A 25,451-nucleotide genomic window follows, 5' to 3' on the forward strand; every position below is an offset into this window, starting at 1 on the left:
ACTTCATGTAGAAAAGGTGATATTCCGAAGAGACATTAAACACTCAACAACATCCTGAAGAGGTAGTGAAAAGAATGCTCAAGGTCAGTCTATAGAGGTGGATTAAGAATACTCATGTTCAACCTTAAAGGTGGGGTTGCCAGGTGAAAGACATAGTGGATGTATGCATTTGGAAGTTGAGTAGAGAAAGCCCAGCTTGAGATGGAATCTTCCACTAGTGGGACTAGGAGGAAACAAGTTGATGACACCAAAATGGTACGACTATGGGGACCTTGTGTGTTATGCTATATTTATGAGCAAGAGAATTCTTCAAGAGGACGAAAGGCATTATGTTGGTTGAAGAATATATGGCACAACTTTTGGGATTACCTAAAACACCAAGGGTATTTGGATGCAAGGAAATCTTCAAAAAGAAGGAAGATGTTATGTGGTTGAAGAGGTGATGGTGAATTTTGTGGAACTACCTAAAGGTTCTAGTGTAGTTGGATGCAAGGATCTTCAAGAAGGCGGAAAACATTCAGAGGGTTAAAGAGGCAAGGGTGGAAGCTTGTGGAACTACATGGTGTAGTTGGATGAAAGGATAAGGAGCAAGGGGCTTGATGGTTAAATTGGCATCACCATCAATTTATAGTCATGTTTTATCTTGGTTTTCGGGTGTCAAACATTGATTACGTTTGAACCTTTTTAACCGGTGATATCTCATTTTTTCTTGGGAAGGGAAAAAGTAAGCAAAACCCTTGAGAATCGAGGTCCGGGAGTTGTTTTCGCTACGGGAAGGTGTTAGGCACCCATAACGACTATAGTAACCTATAGGAACCGTCTTTAATTTCTACGCGCGCGCTTTATTTTAAATGCTATTTTGAAAGATGATATTTAAGCCTAAAGGTATTCTAAGTGAAGAATTGGAGGGAGAAGAATGTTTTTGGATTTTTATTTTAGTTGAATTGAAGGAATTCACCGTAGTTCTCTCTCAAAAATGTTTTTGTTTTTGTTGGTTGATTTTAAGTTTGAAAATGGGATTTTGAAGAATAGAAAGAGGCCTCAAGGGCATGAGATTATAAAATTGTGAGGTGGAATTAGTCATTTGCAAAATATGGTCTAAGTATGATTAAAGTTCATTGAAATTTGATTAAGAAAATGAAAAAGGAAAATTCAATGGGATTTTGATCCCAAGGTTTATTATGAAAAATGTTTGAGTGATGTTATTCATATTTTTTTTGGAAATTGATTTTTCTAAGTATAAAGCCTAGACATACATCTAAACATACAATCCTAAACATACATCTAAACATGCATATTCTAACTATATAGTGATGTGTGTGCATGTGTCGGTGCTTGTGTCGGTGTACATCATTAGAGTCCATTGTCCTTATTACATCATTGACCTAGTTACATTCTATGGCCTCTTTGCCAAGAAATTAAAAGCATGAAAGCAAAATTTTACAAGAATTCCTAAATCTTTACATTCTAGTTTTGGTACAAATTAAATTGCAAGAACATAAAGGGAAAGAATATGAGAAGGAGATGAAATGCTTATGGATGTATGAAACATAAAGTGAAAGTGGGTTAGTAATACCAATGATATAGAAACAAAATGACAAGAGCATGGTAAAACAAATATAACTTGCAAGTAAAGTAAACTAACAATTTTAGTAAAAAGTGACAAAAGGACTTGAAATTCAATATACTTCTAAAGCAAGTTTGAGACCTAAATTCTCACAACATTGGAAGTTTTAGGTGACTTATTTCAAGGAAAGAAGTATGAGAATCAAGGAAAATCGTCATGCCAAAGATTATAAGATTTTCAAGTTCTTTATGCACTTTATTTCACAAGGGGCATTTCACGTTATTTACAACACAAAGTCCACAAAAACTTAACTCAAGACAGCAAGTATACACCACATTTTGTAACGCCCATACTAAACTTATCTAGAATATTTAGAATGTGCGTTAAATTTAGTACTGGATACATTAAAATTACAATAATAAAATTTCGACTGAATAAATATATACATCACTGCAGGATCGTACATTTTCTATATGAATACATGTCTGGAACCGTAACAAATAATCTGGACTAGTACGACACGAGCATGTGAAAATATATTAGTCAGCCTCCTGTATTGTCTCCTTGCCACGTACAACCTGCTGATCTGAAATAAAATAAAATAAAATGGAATGGGGTGAGACGGGATGTCTCAGTGAGTTCCACCTATCCTAGGCTGTAGGCAATCTCAGGGAACCTAGGATCGCCATCTGTCTCTAAGCTCAACCCTTTTTGGGTTTATACAGTTTTGTCATGCATAACTGAGCGATCGGGGGATAACTAGGATCGCTATCTGAAATACTGATTCAATCCTGATACTAATGTTGAAATCATACTAACTATTATAGTCATAATGTTTGTCATATTATGTTAGGAATGTTAGCGTTGAACAAACAATATTATCTGAGTTGATTTTACGGAATAAACCCAGGTGGAGTAACCCCGGAATTTATTCCACTCTGACCGGTAATAATTCCAACTGGCGGGAACCCAACTGACGGGGATACCGGACTCCTCTGATTATCGTGGGGTCATCCTCACGGATAGTGCCCGTTCCAACTGGCGGGAACCTTTTGTATCCTAACTGGCGAGGATAGCAAAAGCCACGGTTTAAACATATTTTAATATTATAAGTGAAATGATTTCTGATAACTGAAATAATTCTCAACTCCACTACTAACGGGGAGCAAAAGAGAGGAATACATTAACTTAATTGATTTCTTATAATAATAACATCCTGAAACTGATAATAAAGACGTAGTGATTCCGTCTTTATTCTGAAATTAATTTTGATACTAACCTATTCAGGTTCTAGGCATATCGTTGTCATATGCCATTCCTAAAAGGTCATAAGATTTTCCCCATATCCTGATAAATCTAACTTCGACTAATTAAGCCGAAATTCCATAATTAAAGTTCCTTATTTTCCAAACTTTGGAAATCTACCCATGAATTGTTTACATGTCATACTCGTTCTAAATACATTTCTTATGTCAATGTGCAATAATTATGTAATGGCACCTATGTTGGAGGATTGCTAAATATTCTTTGTCACATAGTAAGAAAATATGCATTAATGTTAATTTGAACATGTTTATGTTACTATCCGTGTTGGAGTATCTTAAAACATTCCTGGTTACATATTTGAATAAATTAAATGTTTCGAATTCTAGCCGAACAGTGACTATATTTATGCATGATAAACTTCCTTGTAAAATCATTTAAGAAGATGCAACCAATTTTGTAACCAAGGCAAGTGTTAAACTCTAACATTTTCTCAACCATTTATACAAGTAAATATAATATTTGCCTTGTCTAACATTTTCCTCCAACATCTCCACTAACATAAACATATTCATAACTTGAAAGAGGATTTAGAATAAACTAGTAATCAAAACATGTGACAAGTTCAATTATCCAAAACTATATATAAGTGTGTGCGTCGAAATTTCAATTTAAAATCCTATCCTCCAACATTAGGATTGATTAATATTACACATTAACATAAGAAATATTAGAACAAATTAATAGGGTATCTAACTAGTAAATCATAACTATTCTAACTACATCTAATTTATTCCAACTCAAGGGTCATAAATCATATGGCATAAATTCACTACCCAAAATGGATGGTTTACTATCTAAAGGAACTCACCTCATCTTATTCCAAGCTCTTGAACAATTATAAGCATCAATTGAGCATCTTCACCTCTGCCTCTAATCGGTCATCCGAAGAACAGTCCGAGACTGCAACAGCTTAGTTCATCACCAACTTGAATTTCGGTTCAGCACAAAATCCTACTTCTGTCCTCAACTTCAAACTTGTCTACAGACTTCATTACTGGACCAAAATCAGTGAAACCGGTGCCAAAACGACGGCAATTTCGTTAGCTAACCATAGCAACAAGAACCACCTGATTCGGAGTTACAGAGAGAAAGTTATTACCGTTTTAGTGGAGTCCTGTCCCAAAACCCGTAAGCAGATTTTCCAGCAGAAATTCACAACTTCAAACACACTTTCTGAGTTCGTTCCTAATCCGAAACACACAAAATTTATATCCAATTTGAAGGGAATTAAACGTACAATCCAAAAATGCAATAGTTAGACAAGCCTGAACTACACAGCAACAGCAGTAACTCAATCAGTACCTGAGCTATCATACGAATTCGACACCCATCTCATAGCTTTTAAGCATAACCGCTTCCATCTACCCAAACATGTATAAATGGTTTCCGAATCACTTTTAGATGCTTATGAAAACAACTTAACAATACTTTCCAACTTCAAGCTTATCCACAACAATCCTAATTAATTTACTTCATTAATAGCTTATGATTCTAGCAATTCCAATTATACATAACAGATCAAAATCAAAAACATACACACCTTACCATTATTCACTTGTTCATTACAGCCCAACAACACCACTATGCACCCAAAAACAACACAATCTTGCCCAACCAACTAGAATTTGTTCTCATACAAGGCACAAACATGTATCAACTTATTGTTGTCTGGAATGAATGAATTGAATGATTAAAGAATGGGGTTAGGGTTCACTTGGGAAAGAAAAAGGAAGAAAGGAAGTGAGCTTACCTTTGTTTCTTAGTAGTTCCAACATATAAAGTGAGAAGAATTGATCTCATCAAGCTTGAATCCATGAGGAAAGTAAGAAAATTGTAAAGATTGGATGGAGGAAGGGAATTGGCGAGAGAGAGAAAGTGAGGAGAGGGAGTAGTCTTTAGCTAGTGAGAGAAATGAAGGGAAATGAGAAAATGAAAGAAAACTATATTGACCACCTATAAAAATATCTTGAGAGGTAGGATTACCATTTTGCCCCTTGTTTAAAAAAAAATCTCAAGTCCATCGGGATAATGTGTGAGATATATACCGAATATCCTCGCATTTCTCAATAAATAATTAACTCTTCAGAAATAATTTTAGTTCTGACATGCTCAACTGATACGTCAGTCTATTTAGAATTTAGCGGTATATTACACTCTACCCCCCTTAAGAAAATTTCGTCCTCGAAATTTAGAGTTTACATGCTAATAAGCACAAATAATTCCTCTATATTTTCGACCTTAGACTTCCACATACGTTCATTATCAACTGATTCTTTCTGTCCGACTCAAATAGTGGTCTCCATCGTTACATAGCGTTTCTTGATTACATAACCATAAATACAACTGACTTGAATTGATAGGTCAAAATTGATTTTAGGACATGTTTGATAATAACCTTCTTAAATGTGAGTTGTGACTCACTATACATCCTGGGCATGATGGAAGGCGGGGCTGACCGAGCTGATGCACCTGATATCCTTCGAATTAATTCTTGGGTTCGGACACTCTTTATAAATTTGTCTTAGGTTACTAATACTTGTTTAGCTTCACTGAGTTCTATAGAAATATCATACACTTATTGGAGTAACACTTTTATCGACTTCGTCGATTTCTTTATCTTGTCTTGAACGAATATGACCTTTGAGTGATCTTTCATGCTATTTCTGGTCCCAATAAAATTTTATTTATAAACTATGCCCCTAGTAACGAGGTCTTATAATGATAATTGTACCATACTCTGTATAAGATCGTCACTACTCTTAGTAATATCTGACGTCTAGTTTATTTCATCGAAAGTAAGAATTGTTTCAACTTTCTCCGTCAATCAACACATAAATAGAAAATGTTACTTCTGATATCTGTTATGTTTTATATGAATAAACTCAACATGGTGTTACCTCAAACATCTGATGGAAGTACTAACTGACGAGTACAATCCATAGGTCAGATTTATATACATAATGTACTAACTGGCGAGTACATTAAATATATAAATCTTATATGAGAAATGGTGCACTGACTGACGAGTACACAATACACGAGGTAATACAACTGATAGCTTAATACATGACATATAACTGCAGTCATTTGACTATACTTCATCTGCACTAAGTTTTCAACATTCTTGAATTAATCAAATTACACTTTGATCCGGTCAAAATAAATAAGATACGTAATCAAATTTTCTCATGAACTTACTCTTCCAAAATATACACTTCATCCTTGAACAATATTATTCTCTCTGTTATTATAGGGAACATATTATCTTAGTCTTTCTGATAATTTCATACTGTATATCACATAAAATTTTCTATCTTGTATGATATCAATCTTTTCTTCACCTTCAAAAATACGGAGTTTAAAATTCCCGAACTTCACAACAAAATTGTGTTTAAGCATTCGCATTCTTGTTCTGAATAGCATCCTTGCACTTAAATGCCTCTTACTATACTTGATATCCCATGAGAGTATTTCAAACCAAAATAAAATCATCTTGATACAACATCCATATTTATTACCTCATACATGACTCTTTTCCAGCTAAACTGATACTTTTAATTCATTCTTTGAAATCACCAAGTCGACTGACTAAGTTACATACTAGAGGTGATTCTAATTTTCTTAGATTTAACAAGGGACAAACACTTCCGTCCTACTCTTACTACATCTTCTTTAACTTTTTAAACTTTCAATATCTTTGAATGATGTGGCTTGAAAAATCCTTAGTTCGTCTCTTAAAATTTTTCCCATGAATATCTCATCTCAAAGTCTTAAACTATTGCACATCTTATCACTTCTTTACTGATTAATTTTCCGCTGCGCCACTCTGATTTGTTAACTTACATCGATTTAGGCATACCGATCTAATCATACTAACAATTTCACAATCTCAATACTATATGTTTATCCAATTCTCCAAGTCATTCTTCGGAGTTTACATATTATGAGAAGAGGGACTAACTTTACACTACTTGCTACTTCGAGCATCAATTTATATCACTGACGAATCATTTCCAGGTACTGTATTTTTCCCTTAAACATATATTACATACTTGTTCTCGCAAGGTGTTCCTTACAAAATGCATACTTCACTCTTAATTCTTTTGCACTAGCAGCAATCTTCCATACAACAGAACCTCAAAATAATTTTCAATCCAAAATTCTAGTTAATCCTTAATACGTCAACCTACTATATTTATGCATTGACACGTTCTATTGAAAGAGCTTGACATCGTTCGTCCATTATTTCACCGAACTTTGACAACCTATTATTAAATCTTTATTTTCTGTTTCGTTCGAAAGGTTACATCTTGTCTATGACCATTTCTGAGATCCTTTTTCCACTTACTACTAAGCTTGTGCTTCTTAGTTCAAAAACAACTTAATAATTCGAGATAGATGCAGGTGGTCTGATTCAATTTCCTTCGTGTACTACTCCCGTTAGCTTAACTTCCTTGCAATATCTTGTTAGTAAGAATGCATCCAAATCGTAATTGATTCGTAAAATATCTTTCCAATACTATTTATTCATCCTTCTTGACTCTTATGTTATATACCATCTTCATTTCTTGATTCATAACTCTAGCACTCTAGACTTCGGGAGGTACGACTATTCTGACGTAGTTTATCTGACTTGCGTTGTCCATTCAATGCTCGCATTGAGGGGATTTCCTTGTCAACTTCAAAATAATTTACTAATTCCTTAATTAGTTCACTTAACAACTCAAACATCAAAAGTCGGCTTGTTTCAGGCATTCGAGTCATTCACTTCTTACATACTCTACATCCACTGAGAGTTTATGAATTTCATTGTTCATCGGATAATTTTCTCATATCAAGTTCCTCTTCTGATCCCGCAATCTTCTTCTATACCTTACTAATGCTTCTTATGTTGCGTGCTTGTTAAGGTTTAATCATCCTTTTATCATCCTGAATCTCTTACTTCTCCAATATCCATATAGGAAGAGTCGTTCAACGATACTGGCGTACTCCGTCTTAAACTTAACATTTCCCTTGTGTCCTTCAAGAATATTCAGCTACACAGTTTACCAGTCAACATTTGGCGTCAAATACTTCCTTATCAAATTTGTTACAAAACTTGACACCCCGACTTTCCTCCTTCGTATGCTTCATTCCTCCTAGGTCCTATTCAGCTCTCAGACATTTGTTCTAATTGTCATATACTAGTTTGAGTTGATCAGGCTCACCTAGACATGACATTTAGAATAAATATCCGGAACCCAATGGTCCTACTCCATTTTATTGAATTCTATCGTTCCAAGGCACGATCTGAATCGACCAGCTCTGATACCAAATTGTAACGCCCATACTAAACTTATCTAGAATATTTAGAATGTGCGTTAAATTTAGTACTGGATACATTAAAATTACAATAATAAAATTTCGACTGAATAAATATATACATCACTGCAGGATCGTACATTTTCTATATGAATACATGTCTGGAACCGTAACAAATAATCTGAACTAGTACGACACGAGCATGTGAAAATATATTAGTCAGCCTCCTGTATTGTCTCCTTGCCACGTACAACCTGCTGATTTGAAATAAAATAAAATGGAATGGGGTGAGACGGGATGTCTCAGTGAGTTCCACCTATCCTAGGCTGTAGGCAATCTCAGGGAACCTAGGATCGCCATCTGTCTCTAAGCTCAACCCTTTTTGGGTTTATACAGTTTTGTCATGCATAACTGAGCGATCGGGGGATAACTAGGATCGCTATCTGAAATACTGATTCAATCCTGATACTAATGTTGAAATCATACTAACTATTATAGTCATAATGTTTGTCATATTATGTTAGGAATGTTAGCGTTGAACAAACAATATTATCTGAGTTGATTTTACGGAATAAACCCAGGTGGAGTAACCCCGGAATTTATTCCACTCTGACCGGTAATAATTCCAACTGGCGGGAACCCAACTGACGGGGATACCGGACTCCTCTGATTATCGTGGGGTCATCCTCACGGATAGTGCCCGTTCCAACTGGCGGGAACCTTTTGTATCCTAACTGGCGAGGATAGCAAAAGCCACGGTTTAAACATATTTTAATATTATAAGTGAAATGATTTCTGATAACTGAAATAATTCTCAACTCCACTACTAACGGGGAGCAAAAGAGAGGAATACATTAACTTAATTGATTTCTTATAATAATAACATCCTGAAACTGATAATAAAGACGTAGTGATTCCGTCTTTATTCTGAAATTAATTTTGATACTAACCTATTCAGGTTCTAGGCATATCGTTGTCATATGCCATTCCTAAAAGGTCATAAGATTTTCCCCATATCCTGATAAATCTAACTTCGACTAATTAAGCCGAAATTCCATAATTAAAGTTCCTTATTTTCCAAACTTTGGAAATCTACCCATGAATTGTTTACATGTCATACTCGTTCTAAATACATTTCTTATGTCAATGTGCAATAATTATGTAATGGCACCTATGTTGGAGGATTGCTAAATATTCTTTGTCACATAGTAAGAAAATATGCATTAATGTTAATTTGAACATGTTTATGTTACTATCCGTGTTGGAGTATCTTAAAACATTCCTGGTTACATATTTGAATAAATTAAATGTTTCGAATTCTAGCCGAACAGTGACTATATTTATGCATGATAAACTTCCTTGTAAAATCATTTAAGAAGATGCAACCAATTTTGTAACCAAGGCAAGTGTTAAACTCTAACATTTTCTCAACCATTTATACAAGTAAATATAATATTTGCCTTGTCTAACATTTTCCTCCAACATCTCCACTAACATAAACATATTCATAACTTGAAAGAGGATTTAGAATAAACTAGTAATCAAAACATGTGACAAGTTCAATTATCCAAAACTATATATAAGTGTGTGCGTCGAAATTTCAATTTAAAATCCTATCCTCCAACATTAGGATTGATTAATATTACACATTAACATAAGAAATATTAGAACAAATTAATAGGGTATCTAACTAGTAAATCATAACTATTCTAACTACATCTAATTTATTCCAACTCAAGGGTCATAAATCATATGGCATAAATTCACTACCCAAAATGGATGGTTTACTATCTAAAGGAACTCACCTCATCTTATTCCAAGCTCTTGAACAATTATAAGCATCAATTGAGCATCTTCACCTCTGCCTCTAATCGGTCATCCGAAGAACAGTCCGAGACTGCAACAGCTTAGTTCATCACCAACTTGAATTTCGGTTCAGCACAAAATCCTACTTCTGTCCTCAACTTCAAACTTGTCTACAGACTTCATTACTGGACCAAAATCAGTGAAACCGGTGCCAAAACGACGGCAATTTCGTTAGCTAACCATAGCAACAAGAACCACCTGATTCGGAGTTACAGAGAGAAAGTTATTACCGTTTTAGTGGAGTCCTGTCCCAAAACCCGTAAGCAGATTTTCCAGCAGAAATTCACAACTTCAAACACACTTTCTGAGTTCGTTCCTAATCCGAAACACACAAAATTTATATCCAATTTGAAGGGAATTAAACGTACAATCCAAAAATGCAATAGTTAGACAAGCCTGAACTACACAGCAACAGCAGTAACTCAATCAGTACCTGAGCTATCATACGAATTCGACACCCATCTCATAGCTTTTAAGCGTAACCGCTTCCATCTACCCAAACATGTATAAATGGTTTCCGAATCACTTTTAGATGCTTATGAAAACAACTTAACAATACTTTCCAACTTCAAGCTTATCCACAACAATCCTAATTAATTTACTTCATTAATAGCTTATGATTCTAGCAATTCCAATTATACATAACAGATCAAAATCAAAAACATACACACCTTACCATTATTCACTTGTTCATTACAGCCCAACAACACCACTATGCACCCAAAAACAACACAATCTTGCCCAACCAACTAGAATTTGTTCTCATACAAGGCACAAACATGTATCAACTTATTGTTGTCTGGAATGAATGAATTGAATGATTAAAGAATGGGGTTAGGGTTCACTTGGGAAAGAAAAAGGAAGAAAGGAAGTGAGCTTACCTTTGTTTCTTAGTAGTTCCAACATATAAAGTGAGAAGAATTGATCTCATCAAGCTTGAATCCATGAGGAAAGTAAGAAAATTGTAAAGATTGGATGGAGGAAGGGAATTGGCGAGAGAGAGAAAGTGAGGAGAGGGAGTAGTCTTTAGCTAGTGAGAGAAATGAAGGGAAATGAGAAAATGAAAGAAAACTATATTGACCACCTATAAAAATATCTTGAGAGGTAGGATTACCATTTTGCCCCTTGTTTAAAAAAAAATCTCAAGTCCATCGGGATAATGTGTGAGATATATACCGAATATCCTCGCATTTCTCAATAAATAATTAACTCTTCAGAAATAATTTTAGTTCTGACATGCTCAACTGATACGTCAGTCTATTTAGAATTTAGCGGTATATTACACTCTACCCCCCTTAAGAAAATTTCGTCCTCGAAATTTAGAGTTTACATGCTAATAAGCACAAATAATTCCTCTATATTTTCGACCTTAGACTTCCACATACGTTCATTATCAACTGATTCTTTCTGTCCGACTCAAATAGTGGTCTCCATCGTTACATAGCGTTTCTTGATTACATAACCATAAATACAACTGACTTGAATTGATAGGTCAAAATTGATTTTAGGACATGTTTGATAATAACCTTCTTAAATGTGAGTTGTGACTCACTATACATCCTGGGCATGATGGAAGGCGGGGCTGACCGAGCTGATGCACCTGATATCCTTCGAATTAATTCTTGGGTTCGGACACTCTTTATAAATTTGTCTTAGGTTACTAATACTTGTTTAGCTTCACTGAGTTCTATAGAAATATCATACACTTATTGGAGTAACACTTTTATCGACTTCGTCGATTTCTTTATCTTGTCTTGAACGAATATGACCTTTGAGTGATCTTTCATGCTATTTCTGGTCCCAATAAAATTTTATTTATAAACTATGCCCCTAGTAACGAGGTCTTATAATGATAATTGTACCATACTCTGTATAAGATCGTCACTACTCTGAGTAATATCTGACGTCTAGTTTATTTCATCGAAAGTAAGAATTGTTTCAACTTTCTCCGTCAATCAACACATAAATAGAAAATGTTACTTCTGATATCTGTTATGTTTTATATGAATAAACTCAACATGGTGTTACCTCAAACATCTGATGGAAGTACTAACTGACGAGTACAATCCATAGGTCAGATTTATATACATAATGTACTAACTGGCGAGTACATTAAATATATAAATCTTATATGAGAAATGGTGCACTGACTGACGAGTACACAATACACGAGGTAATACAACTGATAGCTTAATACATGACATATAACTGCAGTCATTTGACTATACTTCATCTGCACTAAGTTTTCAACATTCTTGAATTAATCAAATTACACTTTGATCCGGTCAAAATAAATAAGATACGTAATCAAATTTTCTCATGAACTTACTCTTCCAAAATATACACTTCATCCTTGAACAATATTATTCTCTCTGTTATTATAGGGAACATATTATCTTAGTCTTTCTGATAATTTCATACTGTATATCACATAAAATTTTCTATCTTGTATGATATCAATCTTTTCTTCACCTTCAAAAATACGGAGTTTAAAATTCCCGAACTTCACAACAAAATTGTGTTTAAGCATTCGCATTCTTGTTCTGAATAGCATCCTTGCACTTAAATGCCTCTTACTATACTTGATATCCCATGAGAGTATTTCAAACCAAAATAAAATAATCTTGATACAACATCCATATTTATTACCTCATACATGACTCTTTTCCAGCTAAACTGATACTTTTAATTCATTCTTTGAAATCACCAAGTCGACTGACTAAGTTACATACTAGAGGTGATTCTAATTTTCTTAGATTTAACAAGGGACAAACACTTCCGTCCTACTCTTACTACATCTTCTTTAACTTTTTAAACTTTCAATATCTTTGAATGATGTGGCTTGAAAAATCCTTAGTTCGTCTCTTAAAATTTTTCCCATGAATATCTCATCTCAAAGTCTTAAACTATTGCACATCTTATCACTTCTTTACTGATTAATTTTCCGCTGCGCCACTCTGATTTGTTAACTTACATCGATTTAGGCATACCGATCTAATCATACTAACAATTTCACAATCTCAATACTATATGTTTATCCAATTCTCCAAGTCATTCTTCGGAGTTTACATATTATGAGAAGAGGGACTAACTTTACACTACTTGCTACTTCGAGCATCAATTTATATCACTGACGAATCATTTCCAGGTACTGTATTTTTCCCTTAAACATATATTACATACTTGTTCTCGCAAGGTGTTCCTTACAAAATGCATACTTCACTCTTAATTCTTTTGCACTAGCAGCAATCTTCCATACAACAGAACCTCAAAATAATTTTCAATCCAAAATTCTAGTTAATCCTTAATACGTCAACCTACTATATTTATGCATTGACACGTTCTATTGAAAGAGCTTGACATCGTTCGTCCATTATTTCACCGAACTTTGACAACCTATTATTAAATCTTTATTTTCTGTTTCGTTCGAAAGGTTACATCTTGTCTATGACCATTTCTGAGATCCTTTTTCCACTTACTACTAAGCTTGTGCTTCTTAGTTCAAAAACAACTTAATAATTCGAGATAGATGCAGGTGGTCTGATTCAATTTCCTTCGTGTACTACTCCCGTTAGCTTAACTTCCTTGCAATATCTTGTTAGTAAGAATGCATCCAAATCGTAATTGATTCGTAAAATATCTTTCCAATACTATTTATTCATCCTTCTTGACTCTTATGTTATATACCATCTTCATTTCTTGATTCATAACTCTAGCACTCTAGACTTCGGGAGGTACGACTATTCTGACGTAGTTTATCTGACTTGCGTTGTCCATTCAATGCTCGCATTGAGGGGATTTCCTTGTCAACTTCAAAATAATTTACTAATTCCTTAATTAGTTCACTTAACAACTCAAACATCAAAAGTCGGCTTGTTTCAGGCATTCGAGTCATTCACTTCTTACATACTCTACATCCACTGAGAGTTTATGAATTTCATTGTTCATCGGATAATTTTCTCATATCAAGTTCCTCTTCTGATCCCGCAATCTTCTTCTATACCTTACTAATGCTTCTTATGTTGCGTGCTTGTTAAGGTTTAATCATCCTTTTATCATCCTGAATCTCTTACTTCTCCAATATCCATATAGGAAGAGTCGTTCAACGATACTGGCGTACTCCGTCTTAAACTTAACATTTCCCTTGTGTCCTTCAAGAATATTCAGCTACACAGTTTACCAGTCAACATTTGGCGTCAAATACTTCCTTATCAAATTTGTTACAAAACTTGACACCCCGACTTTCCTCCTTCGTATGCTTCATTCCTCCTAGGTCCTATTCAGCTCTCAGACATTTGTTCTAATTGTCATATACTAGTTTGAGTTGATCAGGCTCACCTAGACATGACATTTAGAATAAATATCCGGAACCCAATGGTCCTACTCCATTTTATTGAATTCTATCGTTCCAAGGCACGATCTGAATCGACCAGCTCTGATACCAAATTGTAACGCCCATACTAAACTTATCTAGAATATTTAGAATGTGCGTTAAATTTAGTACTGGATACATTAAAATTACAATAATAAAATTTCGACTGAATAAATATATACATCACTGCAGGATCGTACATTTTCTATATGAATACATGTCTGGAACCGTAACAAATAATCTGAACTAGTACGACACGAGCATGTGAAAATATATTAGTCAGCCTCCTGTATTGTCTCCTTGCCACGTACAACCTGCTGATTTGAAATAAAATAAAATGGAATGGGGTGAGACGGGATGTCTCAGTGAGTTCCACCTATCCTAGGCTGTAGGCAATCTCAGGGAACCTAGGATCGCCATCTGTCTCTAAGCTCAACCCTTTTTGGGTTTATACAGTTTTGTCATGCATAACTGAGCGATCGGGGGATAACTAGGATCGCTATCTGAAATACTGATTCAATCCTGATACTAATGTTGAAATCATACTAACTATTATAGTCATAATGTTTGTCATATTATGTTAGGAATGTTAGCGTTGAACAAACAATATTATCTGAGTTGATTTTACGGAATAAACCCAGGTGGAGTAACCCCGGAATTTATTCCACTCTGACCGGTAATAATTCCAACTGGCGGGAACCCAACTGACGGGGATACCGGACTCCTCTGATTATCGTGGGGTCATCCTCACGGATAGTGCCCGTTCCAACTGGCGGGAACCTTTTGTATCCTAACTGGCGAGGATAGCAAAAGCCACGGTTTAAACATATTTTAATATTATAAGTGAAATGATTTCTGATAACTGAAATAATTCTCAACTCCACTACTAACGGGGAGCAAAAGAGAGGAATACATTAACTTAATTGATTTCTTATAATAATAACATCCTGAAACTGATAATAAAGACGTAGTGATTCCGTCTTTATTCTGAAATTAATTTTGATACTAACCTATTCAGGTTCTAGGCATATCGTTGTCATATGCCATTCCTAAAAGGTCATAAGATTTTCCCCATATCCTGATAAATCTAACTTCGACTAATTAAGCCGAAATTCCATAATTAAAGTTCCTTATTTTCCAAACTTTGGAAATCTACCCATGAATTGTTTACATGTCATACTCGTTCTAAATACATTTCTTATGTCAATGTGCAATAATTATGTAATGGCACCTATGTTGGAGGATTGCTAAATATTCTTTGTCACATAGTAAGAAAATATGCATTAATGTTAATTTGAACATGTTTATGTTACTATCCGTGTTGGAGTATCTTAAAACATTCCTGGTTACATATTTGAATAAATTAAATGTTTCGAATTCTAGCCGAACAGTGACTATATTTATGCATGATAAACTTCCTTGTAAAATCATTTAAGAAGATGCAACCAATTTTGTAACCAAGGCAAGTGTTAAACTCTAACATTTTCTCAACCATTTATACAAGTAAATATAATATTTGCCTTGTCTAACATTTTCCTCCAACATCTCCACTAACATAAACATATTCATAACTTGAAAGAGGATTTAGAATAAACTAGTAATCAAAACATGTGACAAGTTCAATTATCCAAAACTATATATAAGTGTGTGCGTCGAAATTTCAATTTAAAATCCTATCCTCCAACATTAGGATTGATTAATATTACACATTAACATAAGAAATATTAGAACAAATTAATAGGGTATCTAACTAGTAAATCATAACTATTCTAACTACATCTAATTTATTCCAACTCAAGGGTCATAAATCATATGGCATAAATTCACTACCCAAAATGGATGGTTTACTATCTAAAGGAACTCACCTCATCTTATTCCAAGCTCTTGAACAATTATAAGCATCAATTGAGCATCTTCACCTCTGCCTCTAATCGGTCATCCGAAGAACAGTCCGAGACTGCAACAGCTTAGTTCATCACCAACTTGAATTTCGGTTCAGCACAAAATCCTACTTCTGTCCTCAACTTCAAACTTGTCTACAGACTTCATTACTGGACCAAAATCAGTGAAACCGGTGCCAAAACGACGGCAATTTCGTTAGCTAACCATAGCAACAAGAACCACCTGATTCGGAGTTACAGAGAGAAAGTTATTACCGTTTTAGTGGAGTCCTGTCCCAAAACCCGTAAGCAGATTTTCCAGCAGAAATTCACAACTTCAAACACACTTTCTGAGTTCGTTCCTAATCCGAAACACACAAAATTTATATCCAATTTGAAGGGAATTAAACGTACAATCCAAAAATGCAATAGTTAGACAAGCCTGAACTACACAGCAACAGCAGTAACTCAATCAGTACCTGAGCTATCATACGAATTCGACACCCATCTCATAGCTTTTAAGCGTAACCGCTTCCATCTACCCAAACATGTATAAATGGTTTCCGAATCACTTTTAGATGCTTATGAAAACAACTTAACAATACTTTCCAACTTCAAGCTTATCCACAACAATCCTAATTAATTTACTTCATTAATAGCTTATGATTCTAGCAATTCCAATTATACATAACAGATCAAAATCAAAAACATACACACCTTACCATTATTCACTTGTTCATTACAGCCCAACAACACCACTATGCACCCAAAAACAACACAATCTTGCCCAACCAACTAGAATTTGTTCTCATACAAGGCACAAACATGTATCAACTTATTGTTGTCTGGAATGAATGAATTGAATGATTAAAGAATGGGGTTAGGGTTCACTTGGGAAAGAAAAAGGAAGAAAGGAAGTGAGCTTACCTTTGTTTCTTAGTAGTTCCAACATATAAAGTGAGAAGAATTGATCTCATCAAGCTTGAATCCATGAGGAAAGTAAGAAAATTGTAAAGATTGGATGGAGGAAGGGAATTGGCGAGAGAGAGAAAGTGAGGAGAGGGAGTAGTCTTTAGCTAGTGAGAGAAATGAAGGGAAATGAGAAAATGAAAGAAAACTATATTGACCACCTATAAAAATATCTTGAGAGGTAGGATTACCATTTTGCCCCTTGTTTAAAAAAAAATCTCAAGTCCATCGGGATAATGTGTGAGATATATACCGAATATCCTCGCATTTCTCAATAAATAATTAACTCTTCAGAAATAATTTTAGTTCTGACATGCTCAACTGATACGTCAGTCTATTTAGAATTTAGCGGTATATTACACTCTACCCCCCTTAAGAAAATTTCGTCCTCGAAATTTAGAGTTTACATGCTAATAAGCACAAATAATTCCTCTATATTTTCGACCTTAGACTTCCACATACGTTCATTATCAACTGATTCTTTCTGTCCGACTCAAATAGTGGTCTCCATCGTTACATAGCGTTTCTTGATTACATAACCATAAATACAACTGACTTGAATTGATAGGTCAAAATTGATTTTAGGACATGTTTGATAATAACCTTCTTAAATGTGAGTTGTGACTCACTATACATCCTGGGCATGATGGAAGGCGGGGCTGACCGAGCTGATGCACCTGATATCCTTCGAATTAATTCTTGGGTTCGGACACTCTTTATAAATTTGTCTTAGGTTACTAATACTTGTTTAGCTTCACTGAGTTCTATAGAAATATCATACACTTATTGGAGTAACACTTTTATCGACTTCGTCGATTTCTTTATCTTGTCTTGAACGAATATGACCTTTGAGTGATCTTTCATGCTATTTCTGGTCCCAATAAAATTTTATTTATAAACTATGCCCCTAGTAACGAGGTCTTATAATGATAATTGTACCATACTCTGTATAAGATCGTCACTACTCTGAGTAATATCTGACGTCTAGTTTATTTCATCGAAAGTAAGAATTGTTTCAACTTTCTCCGTCAATCAACACATAAATAGAAAATGTTACTTCTGATATCTGTTATGTTTTATATGAATAAACTCAACATGGTGTTACCTCAAACATCTGATGGAAGTACTAACTGACGAGTACAATCCATAGGTCAGATTTATATACATAATGTACTAACTGGCGAGTACATTAAATATATAAATCTTATATGAGAAATGGTGCACTGACTGACGAGTACACAATACACGAGGTAATACAACTGATAGCTTAATACATGACATATAACTGCAGTCATTTGACTATACTTCATCTGCACTAAGTTTTCAACATTCTTGAATTAATCAAATTACACTTTGATCCGGTCAAAATAAATAAGATACGTAATCAAATTTTCTCATGAACTTACTCTTCCAAAATATACACTTCATCCTTGAACAATATTATTCTCTCTGTTATTATAGGGAACATATTATCTTAGTCTTTCTGATAATTTCATACTGTATATCACATAAAATTTTCTATCTTGTATGATATCAATCTTTTCTTCACCTTCAAAAATACGGAGTTTAAAATTCCCGAACTTCACAACAAAATTGTGTTTAAGCATTCGCATTCTTGTTCTGAATAGCATCCTTGCACTTAAATGCCTCTTACTATACTTGATATCCCATGAGAGTATTTCAAACCAAAATAAAATAATCTTGATACAACATCCATATTTATTACCTCATACATGACTCTTTTCCAGCTAAACTGATACTTTTAATTCATTCTTTGAAATCACCAAGTCGACTGACTAAGTTACATACTAGAGGTGATTCTAATTTTCTTAGATTTAACAAGGGACAAACACTTCCGTCCTACTCTTACTACATCTTCTTTAACTTTTTAAACTTTCAATATCTTTGAATGATGTGGCTTGAAAAATCCTTAGTTCGTCTCTTAAAATTTTTCCCATGAATATCTCATCTCAAAGTCTTAAACTATTGCACATCTTATCACTTCTTTACTGATTAATTTTCCGCTGCGCCACTCTGATTTGTTAACTTACATCGATTTAGGCATACCGATCTAATCATACTAACAATTTCACAATCTCAATACTATATGTTTATCCAATTCTCCAAGTCATTCTTCGGAGTTTACATATTATGAGAAGAGGGACTAACTTTACACTACTTGCTACTTCGAGCATCAATTTATATCACTGACGAATCATTTCCAGGTACTGTATTTTTCCCTTAAACATATATTACATACTTGTTCTCGCAAGGTGTTCCTTACAAAATGCATACTTCACTCTTAATTCTTTTGCACTAGCAGCAATCTTCCATACAACAGAACCTCAAAATAATTTTCAATCCAAAATTCTAGTTAATCCTTAATACGTCAACCTACTATATTTATGCATTGACACGTTCTATTGAAAGAGCTTGACATCGTTCGTCCATTATTTCACCGAACTTTGACAACCTATTATTAAATCTTTATTTTCTGTTTCGTTCGAAAGGTTACATCTTGTCTATGACCATTTCTGAGATCCTTTTTCCACTTACTACTAAGCTTGTGCTTCTTAGTTCAAAAACAACTTAATAATTCGAGATAGATGCAGGTGGTCTGATTCAATTTCCTTCGTGTACTACTCCCGTTAGCTTAACTTCCTTGCAATATCTTGTTAGTAAGAATGCATCCAAATCGTAATTGATTCGTAAAATATCTTTCCAATACTATTTATTCATCCTTCTTGACTCTTATGTTATATACCATCTTCATTTCTTGATTCATAACTCTAGCACTCTAGACTTCGGGAGGTACGACTATTCTGACGTAGTTTATCTGACTTGCGTTGTCCATTCAATGCTCGCATTGAGGGGATTTCCTTGTCAACTTCAAAATAATTTACTAATTCCTTAATTAGTTCACTTAACAACTCAAACATCAAAAGTCGGCTTGTTTCAGGCATTCGAGTCATTCACTTCTTACATACTCTACATCCACTGAGAGTTTATGAATTTCATTGTTCATCGGATAATTTTCTCATATCAAGTTCCTCTTCTGATCCCGCAATCTTCTTCTATACCTTACTAATGCTTCTTATGTTGCGTGCTTGTTAAGGTTTAATCATCCTTTTATCATCCTGAATCTCTTACTTCTCCAATATCCATATAGGAAGAGTCGTTCAACGATACTGGCGTACTCCGTCTTAAACTTAACATTTCCCTTGTGTCCTTCAAGAATATTCAGCTACACAGTTTACCAGTCAACATTTGGCGTCAAATACTTCCTTATCAAATTTGTTACAAAACTTGACACCCCGACTTTCCTCCTTCGTATGCTTCATTCCTCCTAGGTCCTATTCAGCTCTCAGACATTTGTTCTAATTGTCATATACTAGTTTGAGTTGATCAGGCTCACCTAGACATGACATTTAGAATAAATATCCGGAACCCAATGGTCCTACTCCATTTTATTGAATTCTAATGTTCCAAGGCACGATCTGAATCGACCAGCTCTGATACCAAATTGTAACGCCCATACTAAACTTATCTAGAATATTTAGAATGTGCGTTAAATTTAGTACTGGATACATTAAAATTACAATAATAAAATTTCGACTGAATAAATATATACATCACTGCAGGATCGTACATTTTCTATATGAATACATGTCTGGAACCGTAACAAATAATCTGAACTAGTACGACACGAGCATGTGAAAATATATTAGTCAGCCTCCTGTATTGTCTCCTTGCCACGTACAACCTGCTGATTTGAAATAAAATAAAATGGAATGGGGTGAGACGGGATGTCTCAGTGAGTTCCACCTATCCTAGGCTGTAGGCAATCTCAGGGAACCTAGGATCGCCATCTGTCTCTAAGCTCAACCCTTTTTGGGTTTATACAGTTTTGTCATGCATAACTGAGCGATCGGGGGATAACTAGGATCGCTATCTGAAATACTGATTCAATCCTGATACTAATGTTGAAATCATACTAACTATTATAGTCATAATGTTTGTCATATTATGTTAGGAATGTTAGCGTTGAACAAACAATATTATCTGAGTTGATTTTACGGAATAAACCCAGGTGGAGTAACCCCGGAATTTATTCCACTCTGACCGGTAATAATTCCAACTGGCGGGAACCCAACTGACGGGGACACCGGACTCCTCTGATTATCGTGGGGTCATCCTCACGGATAGTGCCCGTTCCAACTGGCGGGAACCTTTTGTATCCTAACTGGCGAGGATAGCAAAAGCCACGGTTTAAACATATTTTAATATTATAAGTGAAATGATTTCTGATAACTGAAATAATTCTCAACTCCACTACTAACGGGGAGCAAAAGAGAGGAATACATTAACTTAATTGATTTCTTATAATAATAACATCCTGAAACTGATAATAAAGACGTAGTGATTCCGTCTTTATTCTGAAATTAATTTTGATACTAACCTATTCAGGTTCTAGGCATATCGTTGTCATATGCCATTCCTAAAAGGTCATAAGATTTTCCCCATATCCTGATAAATCTAACTTCGACTAATTAAGCCGAAATTCCATAATTAAAGTTCCTTATTTTCCAAACTTTGGAAATCTACCCATGAATTGTTTACATGTCATACTCGTTCTAAATACATTTCTTATGTCAATGTGCAATAATTATGTAATGGCACCTATGTTGGAGGATTGCTAAATATTCTTTGTCACATAGTAAGAAAATATGCATTAATGTTAATTTGAACATGTTTATGTTACTATCCGTGTTGGAGTATCTTAAAACATTCCTGGTTACATATTTGAATAAATTAAATGTTTCGAATTCTAGCCGAACAGTGACTATATTTATGCATGATAAACTTCCTTGTAAAATCATTTAAGAAGATGCAACCAATTTTGTAACCAAGGCAAGTGTTAAACTCTAACATTTTCTCAACCATTTATACAAGTAAATATAATATTTGCCTTGTCTAACATTTTCCTCCAACATCTCCACTAACATAAACATATTCATAACTTGAAAGAGGATTTAGAATAAACTAGTAATCAAAACATGTGACAAGTTCAATTATCCAAAACTATATATAAGTGTGTGCGTCGAAATTTCAATTTAAAATCCTATCCTCCAACATTAGGATTGATTAATATTACACATTAACATAAGAAATATTAGAACAAATTAATAGGGTATCTAACTAGTAAATCATAACTATTCTAACTACATCTAATTTATTCCAACTCAAGGGTCATAAATCATATGGCATAAATTCACTACCCAAAATGGATGGTTTACTATCTAAAGGAACTCACCTCATCTTATTCCAAGCTCTTGAACAATTATAAGCATCAATTGAGCATCTTCACCTCTGCCTCTAATCGGTCATCCGAAGAACAGTCCGAGACTGCAACAGCTTAGTTCATCACCAACTTGAATTTCGGTTCAGCACAAAATCCTACTTCTGTCCTCAACTTCAAACTTGTCTACAGACTTCATTACTGGACCAAAATCAGTGAAACCGGTGCCAAAACGACGGCAATTTCGTTAGCTAACCATAGCAACAAGAACCACCTGATTCGGAGTTACAGAGAGAAAGTTATTACCGTTTTAGTGGAGTCCTGTCCCAAAACCCGTAAGCAGATTTTCCAGCAGAAATTCACAACTTCAAACACACTTTCTGAGTTCGTTCCTAATCCGAAACACACAAAATTTATATCCAATTTGAAGGGAATTAAACGTACAATCCAAAAATGCAATAGTTAGACAAGCCTGAACTACACAGCAACAGCAGTAACTCAATCAGTACCTGAGCTATCATACGAATTCGACACCCATCTCATAGCTTTTAAGCGTAACCGCTTCCATCTACCCAAACATGTATAAATGGTTTCCGAATCACTTTTAGATGCTTATGAAAACAACTTAACAATACTTTCCAACTTCAAGCTTATCCACAACAATCCTAATTAATTTACTTCATTAATAGCTTATGATTCTAGCAATTCCAATTATACATAACAGATCAAAATCAAAAACATACACACCTTACCATTATTCACTTGTTCATTACAGCCCAACAACACCACTATGCACCCAAAAACAACACAATCTTGCCCAACCAACTAGAATTTGTTCTCATACAAGGCACAAACATGTATCAACTTATTGTTGTCTGGAATGAATGAATTGAATGATTAAAGAATGGGGTTAGGGTTCACTTGGGAAAGAAAAAGGAAGAAAGGAAGTGAGCTTACCTTTGTTTCTTAGTAGTTCCAACATATAAAGTGAGAAGAATTGATCTCATCAAACTTGAATCCATGAGGAAAGTAAGAAAATTGTAAAGATTGGATGGAGGAAGGGAATTGGCGAGAGAGAGAAAGTGAGGAGAGGGAGTAGTCTTTAGCTAGTGAGAGAAATGAAGGGAAATGAGAAAATGAAAGAAAACTATATTGACCACCTATAAAAATATCTTGAGAGGTAGGATTACCATTTTGCCCCTTGTTTAAAAAAAAATCTCAAGTCCATCGGGATAATGTGTGAGATATATACCGAATATCCTCGCATTTCTCAATAAATAATTAACTCTTCAGAAATAATTTTAGTTCTGACATGCTCAACTGATACGTCAGTCTATTTAGAATTTAGCGGTATATTACACATTTAATAGGCAAATTCACTCCAAAAAATCACATGTTCAAAGCCTCATTTATGCATCAAAGTTTAAGAATAACGCCACATCACAATTTTCACAAAACATAACAAAGAATGCACAAATTAACAAAACATGAACACATATTTTCTTGAAGCGAGTTTCCATGTGTAAAAACAAATATCTAATGCCAATAATTGATCACAACAACTTCGCGAAAAAACTTTTAGAAATTTTACCAAGATTTGAACGACAATTGACACGAAGTATCAAACAAGAACCAATATATTTTTTTTTTACATGTTGTGATCAAGATTTGGCATGTAAAACACATCAAAATTATCAAGAAAAGCATCAAAGAAACTACTGGAATTTTTGTAGAATTTTCAAAGAATTTTTACGCGTGGCAGGGGTGCAAAAAGCAACGCTGGGTGGTGCAAACAGCAACAAAACTAACAAGGAATAATCAAAAAAAAAACGTTGGGCCTAGGGAATGGGTTGGTGGGTATGGAGCGGTTCAACCATGGGTTATGGATATGGGTTCTTTCTTCTTCCTCTTACCAAATACGTGAGACACACACACAATTAAACTTCTTCTCTCTCAAAACATTTTTCTCTCTATTCAAAGGATAATCCTTCAATTCTCTTCTTCCCAATCGTTCAACCCTCTTTTCTTCTTCTCTTTTCTTCATTCTTTTCAAAACAATCAATTATACAAGCCAAAACATACACATGAACACTAAACACAAAGCTAAACGCCGACGAACCTGTGAACGGTGGTTCTGATTCGGTGTGAACCTTCCTGATCAGTATCGACGGAGTCTTCAAACGAGAGCCGCAAACGAATCCTTCATCTCCGTCGTCTTCTTCTTTGATTCCGTTTCCAAAGCCGTCGGATTCGCCGTCAACCTCCGTTTCGTCACCGTTATCGAATGAATCTTCGCGGTTCCTTCTCTGTTCACGTTCTTCGCAACTTCGCCGTTACCGGAAACTTGAGGCTTCGGCTCTGAATCCGTTCTGAACTTGTGTGCTTGTTTCAATTCTGGTTCCTTTTTGCGTGCGTGTTTCAGCTTCGTTCTCCTTCTTGCTTGCGTGTTTCTGTTCTGGTGATTGGTTGTTTCACTTCTTGCTGCTGCGATTCGTTGCTTGTTTGTATTCACTCCCTTCCTCTTTCACGAATCTGACTCTGTTCCTATTGGCTTCTGGTTGTTGCGTCCTTGTTGAAAGCCAGCAAGTTCAACTGATATGCGATTGAAACATGGAGGTTGATGGATTTCAACTGATATGCGATTGAAACATGGAGGTTGATGGATTTGGATTGATATGCGATTGAAACATGGAGGTTGAAGGATTTGGATTGTTCTTGAGGTTACGGTGGGGAAAGAAAGAAGAAGGAGAAAAGAGAGTGTTGAATGGTGGTGATTGAGGTAGTTAGGGTGGTGGAAGAAGGTTGTTGAATTTGTTATGGTGGTGGAGGAGTTTGTTAGGGAGGAGGAGTGGTGGAGGATAAGTTAGTTAT

The 25,451-nt window shown here is 34.9% G+C and overlaps 1 long non-coding RNA gene across 2 annotated transcripts; it reads right to left on the minus strand.

Annotated features, from left to right (window-relative positions):
• Positions 1-1,917: 1,917 nt before the first annotated feature.
• LOC146923639 (uncharacterized) lies at positions 1,918-23,935 on the minus strand. 2 transcript variants are annotated; one of them, XR_015009832.1, is made up of 21 exons: positions 23,538-23,935; positions 23,333-23,455; positions 23,090-23,148; positions 22,887-22,972; positions 22,596-22,781; positions 17,240-21,047; positions 17,035-17,157; positions 16,792-16,850; positions 16,589-16,674; positions 16,298-16,483; positions 10,942-14,749; positions 10,737-10,859; positions 10,494-10,552; positions 10,291-10,376; positions 10,000-10,185; positions 4,644-8,451; positions 4,434-4,561; positions 4,196-4,254; positions 3,993-4,078; positions 3,702-3,887; positions 1,918-2,153 (listed from the first exon to the last, which is right to left on the minus strand). It is a non-coding gene; the product is annotated as an uncharacterized LOC146923639 (long non-coding RNA). The 2 variants fall into 2 exon arrangements; XR_015009833.1 differs by lacking the exons at positions 23,090-23,148; positions 23,333-23,455.
• Between the last annotated feature and the right edge of the window lie 1,516 nt (positions 23,936-25,451).

The sequence above is a fragment of the Medicago sativa genome, chromosome 5 (assembly GCF_051527215.1).
Source record: "Medicago sativa cultivar Bolivia chromosome 5, Bolivia_mono, whole genome shotgun sequence".
Classification (NCBI taxonomy): domain Eukaryota; kingdom Viridiplantae; phylum Streptophyta; class Magnoliopsida; order Fabales; family Fabaceae; genus Medicago; species Medicago sativa.